Below are 12,172 nucleotides of genomic sequence, written 5' to 3'. Positions count from 1 at the left end.
GCAAGCTTGGGAAGGATAAAGTAGCAGGCAAGCTTATCAGGGAGGTGGCACCAGAATTGCACAAATCACTTCCATCCTCATTTCACTGTCCAAACGTTACATGTTCACACTCAACTGCAAGGAAAGATATAGATACGTCGATAAGGTTGATTGAGATGTGCCCAGTTAAAAGGTGAGGGAATCTATTACTAAGACTGGATATTGAGGGACAGCCTGCAGCAATCTTTTCTCCATCCCAGAAGCAGTAAATTAAAATGAAAGAGACTTTTCCTCATTTATTCTAGGTTCTCAATCCCTTTCCCTAAATGTTTTCTTTCTTTCCTTTTCAAACAATCCCTGGGCAGGTAATATTTAGGTGATTTATAGGCTAATTTTATTTATAGGCTAAATTCTCACTGTCCTTGAAAACTGATATTCATCTTTCCTATTACAGTAATTTAAAATATGCATATATACATACTAAAATAATTGCCACCATTAAATGTATTTAAACCATGCAAATTACTGTAATTAATTGATATTATTTTCTTTATTTTACATTGATAATCCAGATTCATTGGCATATTTTTAGAAAAGTGATTCTATTCCATTGCATGCAAAGTTGTTATTCAGAGGTGTTCTATTAAACCATGCAAGTGTCACTATATTAATGTACAGAATCAAGAGATGAACTTTCTACCAGATACTCTAGCAGGCAGCAGTTATCATTAAATCCTTTTATAATTTACCTATCTTTAATTTATGAAAAATAAGATGAAGATAATGAGCAGAGGTTTATTATGGATGAATTGTGAGTGATCTGCTTTTTGAAGAATTCTGCATTTGAACTTTTGGAGAAATTATTTTATACATACAAATTGTAGTGGTAAATTCAGAACCATTCTCCAGGAAATTTTTTCAGCTCTACCTTCAAAATATATCCAAAATCTAGCTCCTTTTGACTACTTCCACTGCTTTCATATCCCAGTCCATGTCACGATCACCTTTGACCCAGATCCTTACTGAAACCTTCTACTTCGTCTCTCTGCTTTAATCCCTTTTATAGTCTATTATCTATATGGTAAGCAAAGTGATTATTTAAAAATCTAAATCAGACTAAGTCCCTCCAATGTCTTGCCATCTTACTTAGAATAAAATCTAACATCCTTGCCATGGTCTGCAAAACTCTATTATATTAGCCATCAATTGCTACAGAACAAATTACTCCCAAAACGTACTGCCTTTAAACAAGAACCATTTATTATCTCTCACAGTTTCTGTGAGTCAGAAATTATGGCGGGGCTTCACTGGGTGGGTCTGACTCAGGATCTCCCGTGAGAGGCAGTCGTGGTGTCAGCTGGGACTGCAGTCACGTGACGCTCACTCACATGGCTGGCAAGTTAAAGCTGGCTTTTGGCCAAGGCCTCAGTTCCTCACCGCATGGACTCTCCGTGGGACCGTTGATCGCCCTCATCATGTGACACTGACTTTCCCCAGAGAGAGTGCTTCCACAGTGAGCCAAGTGAAAACCTCAACGTCTTTTATTGTAAGTCAAACACCGTTATCTCCACAGCATCCTACTGGCTACATGGGTCCCTCTATTCATTGTAGGAATGGCTAGCACAACAGTGTGGGGATCGGAGGTGGGTCCTAGTGGGACAATCCTGGAGGCTACCTCTCTGATTTCATTTGCCATCACTCTCTTTCCCACACTACCTCTTTGCTCTTTATTAAGCAGACTATGTGCATCCTCTCCTCAGGTCTTACACTGAACTGTTCCAACTGTCAGGCTCACTGTTTCTGCAAATATCCACATGGCTCTTTCCCTCACTTTATTCAGGTTTTTGTGCACATGTAACCTTAACACAGGACCTTTTCCTGACTCATCTTGTCAAAAAAAAAAAAAAGCCTCACTCCCAGTTCAAGCCAAACTCCCAGTTTTTCCTGCTTTGTTTTTCTTCCTTAAACCTCTCACCGCCCAACATATTATATATTTGTGCATTTATTGTCTGTCTTTCCCTCTGAGAATAAGGACCTGGGTCATTACTGTATCTCCAGTGTCTAGAATAGTGCCTGCATATATTGCTGCTCACTAGGTATTTTTGAATGAATGAACGGTTAATGAATTCTATGTAACATCCAAATAAATCTCTGAACATATATAGAAAGAGCATTCTTTAGATTCATCCTTGGCCCAGGCATGGTGAGTACTGCTTAATTTAATAATATAGATAAAAGGACTTCTATCAAATCACTAAATAATTTTTTAAAGACACTTAGGATAAGAAAAATTAAATACAAGGCTACATTGGAAGTGTACTGAAACAAGAATTATGTATGTTTAATTTTGGTCTTGATTGTTCCTTCTTTATATAGGAACAGGGTTTATAGTCTCAGTGAATTATTTAGTAAATTTAGGGAATTATTTACAGTGTAGCAGTCAAAAAAATAAAAAAATTAGGGTTATGTACAATATCTTGGAGAGCAAAGAAGATGCTGAATTCTCCCATAATTTCACAATGATATAGTCTGTGATTTTTAGAATTATAATGAAGAAAATTTCTGGGCAGAAAATAAGGGCTCCTCTGTAAGGGACAAGAGATCTGAGCATGTCACCTGCTTTATCAGTGGAGATATTTTGTTTGAAGAAGTTACGGCATTTGTCTCCTCGAATTAACCTTTTCTTGAGTCTCTCAAGTTTTAGGTAGGAAAGGTTGTTTAGTTGCTCTAAGTGATTTTACATTGGTCCTAAAGGAAATTGTCCCTGAGGAACTCCTGAAATAACATATGCATGCTCTTTTCATCTCTGTATAGAGAAACTAAAATATTGGGTAGATTTAAATAATTACATTTTTCTCTTGCTGTTCTAACCCTCATTTTAGTCTGAAGAACATTTGAAATGATCTTGAACATGATACCACCCTGTGAGAGACCTGAGAGGTTTGGAAACCTCTGCTTCGTTTACAAAACATTAGGTCCCGTGGATCACAATCATGTGATCCATTGCTCACATCCCTTGATTTTACCTGTTCTTAACAGAAACTGCTGAGAGCCTAGTTGAGGAAACAAGAAGATAGAATTTTTTTTCTGTGAAGCAATTAAATTGAAGTTAACTTCTTTGTGTTCCCTTCTGAAAAATGTGGTGTCAGAAGCTAATGTATCATTAGAAACCACTGCAATTTCACTTTGGAGAGAGAGGCTTGCTCCACGTGGAGGTTGCTGAAGTGTGTTCATCCACACCAGACACATCAGTTCTATTATCTCCTCAGAAAAGTAAAAAAACAAGCAAGAGAAAAAGGAGAGAAAAGAAAGAAAGGAAGGAGGGAAGAAGAATGACTAAGCGAGAGAGAATCCTAATTAATATGGAAAAGTTCTTTGGAGTTATTTAATAAGTCTAGTCCATTTTATCAATAGATGGATTTAAAGTCATTTAGTTACTTGAATTTCAAAAGGACTTTACTGAAAGGGCAGTCAACGTCATAATGTGGAACTTTGCTAAAGACGCCAATGACCTAGTTAGAATCAAACTACGGAATGTATTATAATTCTTCTGGTTTCTCAGTTCTGAATATCTTTCTTTAGGAGTTTTTCCTCCTTTCACATTCCCTGGCTAGGTCCTTATGGAAGATGCTATCACAAATGATAGGAGAAACTATAATGGAGGTACAAATAGAAGCTTTTTTATCCATGGCATTTTATAGGCAAATAATTTACCATTATTATTGACTTTTGTATATTATTGTTGCCATGGACTGAATTTTGCATCCCCCCATTCCTATGTTGAGGGCCTAATTCCCAATGTGGTGGTATTTGGAGATGGAGCCTTTGAGAGACAATTAGGTTAAATGAGGTCATGAGAATGAAGCAACCCATGATGGAATTAGTGACCCTAGAAGAAGAGGGGGATCAGTGCCCTCTTTTTGCCTTGTGAGGAAACAGCCATTTGCAAGCCAGGAAGGGGCCCTTACCAGACACTGATCTGCCCACATGGTGATCTTGGATTTCCCAGCCTCCAGAGCTATGAGAAATAAATGTTGTTCAAGCCACTGTCTATGGTACTTTGTTATAGCAGCCCAAACTGACTAAGACAATTTTCTTTGGCAGCGCAGGTAGCATAATTGAAAAACACCATTTGGGCCTCCAGACCTCTAATAGAAGCAAGAATTCAACAAGGTGAAAGGAATTATCTTTTAATAGTTTTATAGGTTCTTATTTTATAAGGCCCTCATAAACTTCAAAGCAAAAACGGTCTTTAACATAGAACAAGGGCACAATTCTTCAGAATGATTATAGTACTAAATTGAAAAATAATCTAGAGGATGCAATAACTGTTATTAGTGGCAATAATAGCTGTCATCATTATCTATGATAGATATTTATAGACTGTTCACTGAATGTACCGAATTTTGCTCCTTAGATTTCCCTTTCTCACTGAGTCATTTTCTAAGATGAGCCGGGCAGGGTATCTGAATCCCTTTGGTAGGATTTTAAAAACACGTATAGCTTTCCTCCAGGACTTTATACACCTAGCAGGTCCCCTCATCCATCATGAGATCCCTGTTCAGGTAACCCACTGGTAACGGTGAGAGGTGTCGTATCTTTTGATGTGTTGGGGTGGAAAAAAAATTAAGAATAGGTTTCTACAACCAAAAGAACTGCTACTTCTGTTCTGTCTATTTCATTATTGCAGTTTGGGTCAGTTAGGTTACAAACCAACACCCCTCCATCGTGTTCATTCCTGTGGAAACATGGCTTAGTGTATAAAGCACAAATGTGCTGAGTCTCAGGACAGACTGATGATAACTGCAATGTAAATACACAGCTGATCTCCTGCCGCTCTTTAATACAACTGGACTGCTTCTCCTTACCATCAGTTTATCTGATCCAGAAAATAGAAATTTATTTTTAGACTGATCTTTGAAAACCCAAATCAGGAGAAGAAATATCATGCAAAGAAATTCATATGATGCATTCCAGAACCAACCAGAATGACAGAGGATTAGTCACTATTTGGTATTCTTTGTCAATACCATCCTTGAACACAGCCTGAACTTGAAGTTAATTCTTTTTTTGCAAATTGTGTCCTTATACTCTTCTAGGTCATTTCAGAATATATCTTCTACTTTTACTACCAATTGGTAATATGCACACACACTGTATCCTCAGAATCTACTTTAACCTAATTCTAATTGTTCATAATCAAGGTATTCCCCCCAAATCATTGCATATTGATTTTGCCTTACGTGTTTTAGGTTCTACCTACAAACACAGAATTAATTAAAGAAACTAGGAATAAGAAATACCAGAAATTCAAAATCACTAAGTCAACATACCTATTTTTACTCAGGTGATAAACTTTGAAATATATGTTCTACCTACAAACACAGAATTAATTAAAGAAACTTGGAATAAGAAATACCAGAAATTCAAAATCACTAAGTCAACATACTTATTTTTACTCAGGTGATAAATTTTGAAATATTTTCAAAGCAGGAACACATAATATATATATAATTACACAATGTTTCAATCATTATTTACATGTAGCCCAAATTAAAGGATTGTGTACATAATTTATTTACTTGTTTATTTACAATGTTCTATGGCATAAATTCATTAGCATAGTGTATTTTTAAAATTTATTTATTTATTTTTGGCTGCTTTGGGTCTTTGTTGCTTTGCGCGGGCTTTCTCTAGTTGTGATGAGCAGGGGCTACTCTTCGCTGCAGTGTGCGGGCTTCTCATTGCGGCGGCTTCTCTTGTTGCAGAGCACGGGCTCTAGGTGCGTGGGCTTCAGTAGTTGTGGCTCTAGGGCTCTGGCGCACAGGCTCAGTAGTTGCGGCGCACGGGCTTAGTTGCTGTGCAGCATGTGGGACCTTCCTGGACCAGAGATCGAACCCGAATCCCCTGCAATGGCAGGCAGCTTCTTAACCACTGCACCACCAGGGAAGCCCAACATAGTGTATTTTTAAAGTTCATATGAAAGTTAGGGTTGCCATGCAGTTAAAACTTGAGGTCAGTTCTCATCATCATCTGTGGGAGTCAGTAAAGTGGGTACCTGGGTTTAACCCCAGAACTACCAGTCATTAGCTATGGTCAAGTTACTTAATTCACTCTGTGTCTGAGTTTCCTTTTCTGTAAAATGAGGCTAATACCAATACCTAATTCACTGCATTGTTGTGAAAACAGACCAAGAACTGATTTGACTTCATGATTGTATGCTATTTTAATGACCTTATTTTAATGAATAAATATTTGAGAACAATTTCATATTACTAATGCAAACTTGGACTTTACAAGACCATTTTTTCCACCTGCATAAAAGCATCAATAATTGAGAGAATTAAGTGAATGATTGTCCCTTCTCCCTAAAATAATCTAAACAACCCCCTTGATTTTAGTTCTGGTAAAAGTGACCCTGCTTCCCCAAATCTTACAGGAATTATTTGAATACAGAGATAGTAAATAAGAAATCATAAAGCTATTTTTTTTAAAGAGTACAGACTTTGGAATCAATAGACCTGAAATTTTGAGGAGCTTCCTCTTCATAATAGTGTGATTTGGGGACAAATTCATTAAATTTGAAATATGGTAATGAGTTTAGTGTAGGTAAATTCTGGCAAGTGGCAGGCACTCAGTATATAATAGTTTTTATGAATCCATAGATTTTTTTTGACTGTCTTAATACTTTTATGAGAACTTTGTGTGAGATATGAAGCTTAAATAAATAATCCATTGCCTTAAATTTATAAAATTTTTGTTCCTTAATTATTATTTTAACAGTATTCGTTGTCATTAAAATTTGCCTGGCATACAAAGACAATATACTATGTATAATTATATTTTCTAGACTAATTATTCTGTTGAGCATTGTGAAATATGAAAAGGAAGATATATTATTAATTTAATTGTTGCCTAAGTCTAAAATGTATACAGGGATATATAGATGAAATGGAGAAACAGGAAAAATGGGAAGATCAATGGATGGGGAGATAATGCAGCCTCTATGAGGCAATGGGGCAAAAAACATGTGAAGCCATAAATTCTATCCTGAGGGAAACAGAAGCTATAATCCATGCTAGATACGCCCAGAGACTAAATGGTACAGTGTCATGTTATTCATTCTGGAGGTTCTGTGGATTTTGTTGCAGTGATTTAGAAAGGGGTTGATCTTAAGTAGTTTTGCTCCCAGTAAAAGACTGTTGGCTGGTTCATTAAAAAAATATCAAAGTTTATCTTGAAAACCATGCCATTTATCTGGGGATTTCTCAAATACGTGATAACATATAACTTTGAATGTGCCATTCATGGAGATATTCTTGAACAGCTCTTTTCAGTGAAACAAATTTGGCATGTTAAACAGCCTATAGAAAGGTCTGTGAAACTATCGCTTGTAAATGAAATCTTGGAAGCTGTTTCTTGGATGTATACTTTTATAAAGCTGTTTCTTGGGTATATACTTTTTTGAAAGATAGGAAATCATAACCCTACATAATTAACTCTTAGTCCACACACATACCAGCTCCTGCTCAAGAGAGGAGGAGCTGTGCCAATGATTTATTGGCAGATTCAAGGACTAAGAGAAATGCCACTTTGAGAAACTATGGCATTTATGAGCCATAAGAATAAAGCCTAAACAATTGAGAGTCAATGTTATGCAGTGATTAGATGTAGGAGTTCCAAAAATGCAACGTTTGCTGCACTATTCATGAATTACAACCCAATATGCATATTTATCCTGGTTATGATGCTTCCACAATATTTTCTTTCCAAATCTTTGCCAAAGTTGTAAGGCCCAGCAGTTACCATAATCACACAGCTGATGTTGCTAGAAGCTGGGTGGTGAACGAACAGTAGAAGCTTCTATTCTTCATTACATGGAAATTGCAATAAAATCTTTAAGGAAGCAACTGATTTCTGTCACCTGTAATTGATGTCCAGGGTATTCAGTTCCATTGAGCCAATTCTGGCTATTTAAGTAAAAAGAAATACATAATCAGAGGAAACTGGCATTACTTTTAGGGATAAATGTTTAAAAGATTAACCATATAATAAAGTATAAAAATAAAATAAGAAGCTGTTTTTCTGGTTGGAGCAAGACTCAATGAAGAAAAACGTAGTGATGCTAATGTTCATGTGGTAGGAACGACAGAAATGCTACTCTTCCTCCCTTCTAACACATATTCGCTGGTCACATTTTAATCTTTGGGTCCATCATATATAGTACCCTAAAAGATAGAATGAACACAGTCCCCTTACCTTTTCCAAACCCCACACAAACCTTGATTCATGTCCCTACAGCTGACTCTGCCCCTGCCTCTGGAAGTCTATAGCTAGCAACTCGTCTTGAAACCACTGTATTAAAGCATTTTTTCTTTTCTTATTTTTAAAAAATTACTTAATTAATTAATTTTTTGGCTGCGTTGGGTCTTCGTTGCTGTGCGCGGACTTTCTCTAGTTGCGGCGAGCGGGGCCTACTCTTTCGCTGCAGTGCGTGGGCTTCTCATTGCAGTGGCTTCTCTTGTTGTGGAGCACCGGCTCTAGGCATGCGGGCTTCAGTAGCTGTGGCATGCAGGCTCCGTAGTTGTGGCTCTTGGGCTCTAGAGCTCAGGCTCAGTAGTTGTGGCGCATGGGCTTAGTTGCTCCGTGGCATGTGGGATCTTCCCAGACCGGGGCTCAGACTCGTGTCCCCTGTATTGGTAGGCGGATTCTTAACCACTGCCCCACCAGGGATGTCCCAAAGCATTTTTTCATATATAAAAAATAATATATCATCATTGTAGGAAAATTGAGAAAGACTGAAAAGTATAAAGAAAATAGAAATAATCCATAAGCCCATCATCTAGAGATATCCAAAATTATATTTTAATATTTTTTCTTTTCAGTCCTTTTTTGTGTATATATATTTTTCTTTTACAAAACTGAGATCATACTGTATATCTTTTTTTTTTTTACCTTGGTATAATATCAGAAACATTTTCTTTTTTAAATTTATGTATTGTTGATTTACAATATTATATTAGTTTCGGGTTTGTGGCATAGGGATTCAGTATTTTTGCAGCTTGTATTATAAGTTATTACAAGATAATGGTTAAAATTCCCTATGCTATACAATACATCTTTGTTGCTTATCTGTTTTATATATAGCAGTTTGTAACTTTAATCCCTAACCCGAATTTGTCATTTCCCCCTTCCCTATCTCCTTTGGTAACCACAACTTTGTTTTCCATATCTGTGAGTCTGTTTGTGTTTTGTATATACATTCATTTGTATTATTTTTTAGATTCCACTTATCAGTAATATACAGAATTTGTTTTTGTCTGACTTATGTCACTAAGCATAATATTCTCTAGGTCCAACCACATTGCTGCAAATGGCGGAATTTCATTGTTTTTTATGGCTTAGTAATATTCCATTGTATGTATATATAATACATCTTTATCCATTTGTCTGTTGATGGGCACTTGGGTTGCTGCCATGACTTGGTTGTTGTAAATAGTGCTTCCGTGAACATTGGGGTGCATGTATCTTTTCAAATTAGTGTATTGTTTTTTCTAGATATATACTCAGGAGTGGAGTTGTTGGATTGTACGGTAGTTCTATTTTTAGTTTTTTGAGGAACTTCCATACTGTTTTCCTTAGTGGCTGTACCAATTTACATTGTGTTCCCCTTTCCCATATCCTCAACAATGTTTGTTACTTGCAGACTTTTTTTTTTTCATTTATTTATTTTTATACAGCAGGTTCTTTTTTTTAAGTCCCATTTTTAAAATTTATTTATTTATTTATTTATTTTATTTATTTATTTTTTTGGCGGTACGCGGGCCTCTCATTGCTGTGGCCTCTCCCATTGTGGAGCACAGGCTCCGGACGTGCAGGCTCAGTGGCCATGGCTCACGGGCCCAGCCACTCCGCGGCATGTGGGATCTTCCCGGACGGGGGCACGAACCTGTGTCCCCTGCATTGGCAGGCAGACTCTCAACCGCTGTGCCACCAGGGAAGCCCCAGCAGGTTCTTATTAGTTATCTATTTTATACATATTAGTGTATATATGTCAATCCCAATCTCCCAATCCATCCCACACCCCCAGCCTGCTTCCCCCACTTTGTGTCCATACATTTCTTCTCTACCTCTGTGTCTCTATTTCTGCCTTGCAAACCAGTTAATCTGTATCATTTTTCTAGATTCCACATATATGCATTAATATATGTTATTTGTTTTTCTTTTTCTGACTTACTTCACTCTGTATGAGTCTCTGGGTCCATCCACATCTCTACGAATGACCCAATTTCGATTCTTTTTATGGATGAATAATATTCCATTGTATATATGTACCACATCTTTATCCATTCATCTGTTGATGGGCATTTAGGTTGCTTCCATGACCTGGCTACTGTAAATAGTGCTGCAATGAACATTGGGGTGCATGTCTCTTTTTTAATTATGGTTTTCTCTGGGTATGTGCCCAGGAGTGGGATTGCTGGGTCATATGGTAATTTTATTTTAATTTTTTAAGGAACCTCCATACCGCTCTCCATAGTGGATGTTTCAATTTACATTCCCACCAACAGTGCAAGAAGGTTCCCTTGTCTCCACACCCTCTCCAGCATTTGTTGTTTGTACATTTTCTGATGATGCCCATTCTAACTGGTGTGAGGTGATAACCTCATTGTATTTTTGTTATGCATTTCTCTAATAATTAGTGATGTTGAGCAGCTTTTCATGTGCTTCTTGGCCATTTTTATGTCTTCTTTGGAGAAATGTCTATTTAGGTCTTCTGCCCGTTTTTGGATTGGGTTTTTTGTTTTTTAATATTGAGCTGCATGAGCTGTTTATATATTTTGGAGATTAATCCTTTGTCCGTTGATTCATTTGCAAATATTTTCTCCCTTTCTGAGGGCTGTCTTTTTGTCTTGTTTGTAGTTTCCTTTGCTGTGCAAAAGCTTTTAAGTTTCATTAGGTTCTATTTGTTTATTTTTTATTTTATTTCCGTTAGTCTAGGAGGTGGGTCAAAAAAGATCTTGCTGTGATTTATGTCAAAGAGTGTTCTTCCTTTGTTTTACTCTAAGAATTTTATAGTGTGAAGTCTTACATTTAGGTCTTTAATCCATTTTGAGTTCATTTTTGTGTATGGTGTTAAGGAGTGTTCTAATTTCATTCTTTTACATGTAGCTGTCCAGTTTTCCCAGCACCACTTATTGAAGAGGCTGTCTTTTCTCCATTGTATATCCTTGCCTTCTTTGTCATAGACTAATTGACCATATGTGTGTGGGTTTATCTCTGGGCTTTCTATCCTGTTCCATTGATCTATATTTCTGTTTTTGTGCTAGTACCATAGTGTCTTGATTACTGTAGCTTTGTAGTATAGTCTGAAGTCAGGGAGTCTTAATCCTCCAGCTCCATTTTTCTTTCTCAAGATTGCTTTGGCTATTCAGGGTCTTCTGTGTCTCCATACAAATTTTAAGATTTTTTTGTTCTAGTTCTGTAAAAAATTCCATTGGTAATTTGATAGGAATTGCCTTGACTCTGTAGATTGATTTGGGTAATATAGTCATTTTCACAGTATTGATTCTTCCATTCCACAAATGTGGTTTATCTCTCCACCTGTGTCATCATTGATTTCTTTCATCAGTGTCTTATCATTTTCTGAGTACAGGTCTTTTACCTCCTTAGGTAGGGTTATTCCTACGTATTTTATTCTTTTTGTTGCAATGTTGAATGAGATTGTTTCCTTAATTTCTCTTTCGGATCTTTCCTTGTTAATGTATAGTAATACTAGAGATTTTTGTCCATTAATTTTGTATCCTGCAACTTTACCAAATTCATTGATTAGCTCTAGTAGTTTTCTGGTGGCATCTATAGGATTCTCTATGTATATATCATGTCATCTGCAAACAGTGAAAGTTTAACTTCTTCTTTTCCAATTTGTATTCCTTGTATTTCTTTTTCTTCTCTGATTGCCATGGCTAGGACTTCCAAAACTATGTTGATTAATAGTGGTGAGAGTGGACATCCTTGTGTCGTTCCTGATCTTAGAGGAAAAGCTTTCAGTTTTTCACCATTGAGAATGATGTTTGCTGTGGGTTTGTCATATATGGCCTTTATTATGTTGAGGTAGGTTCCCTCTATGCCCACTTTCTGGAGTTTTTATCATAAATTGGTGTTGAATTTTTTCAGAAGCTTTTTCTGCATC

This window comes from Physeter macrocephalus, chromosome 6 (genome assembly GCF_002837175.3).
Source record: "Physeter macrocephalus isolate SW-GA chromosome 6, ASM283717v5, whole genome shotgun sequence".
Taxonomy (NCBI): domain Eukaryota; kingdom Metazoa; phylum Chordata; class Mammalia; order Artiodactyla; family Physeteridae; genus Physeter; species Physeter macrocephalus.
The sequence above is the reverse complement of the archived record's forward strand: the minus strand, read 5'-3'. Positions refer to the sequence as shown.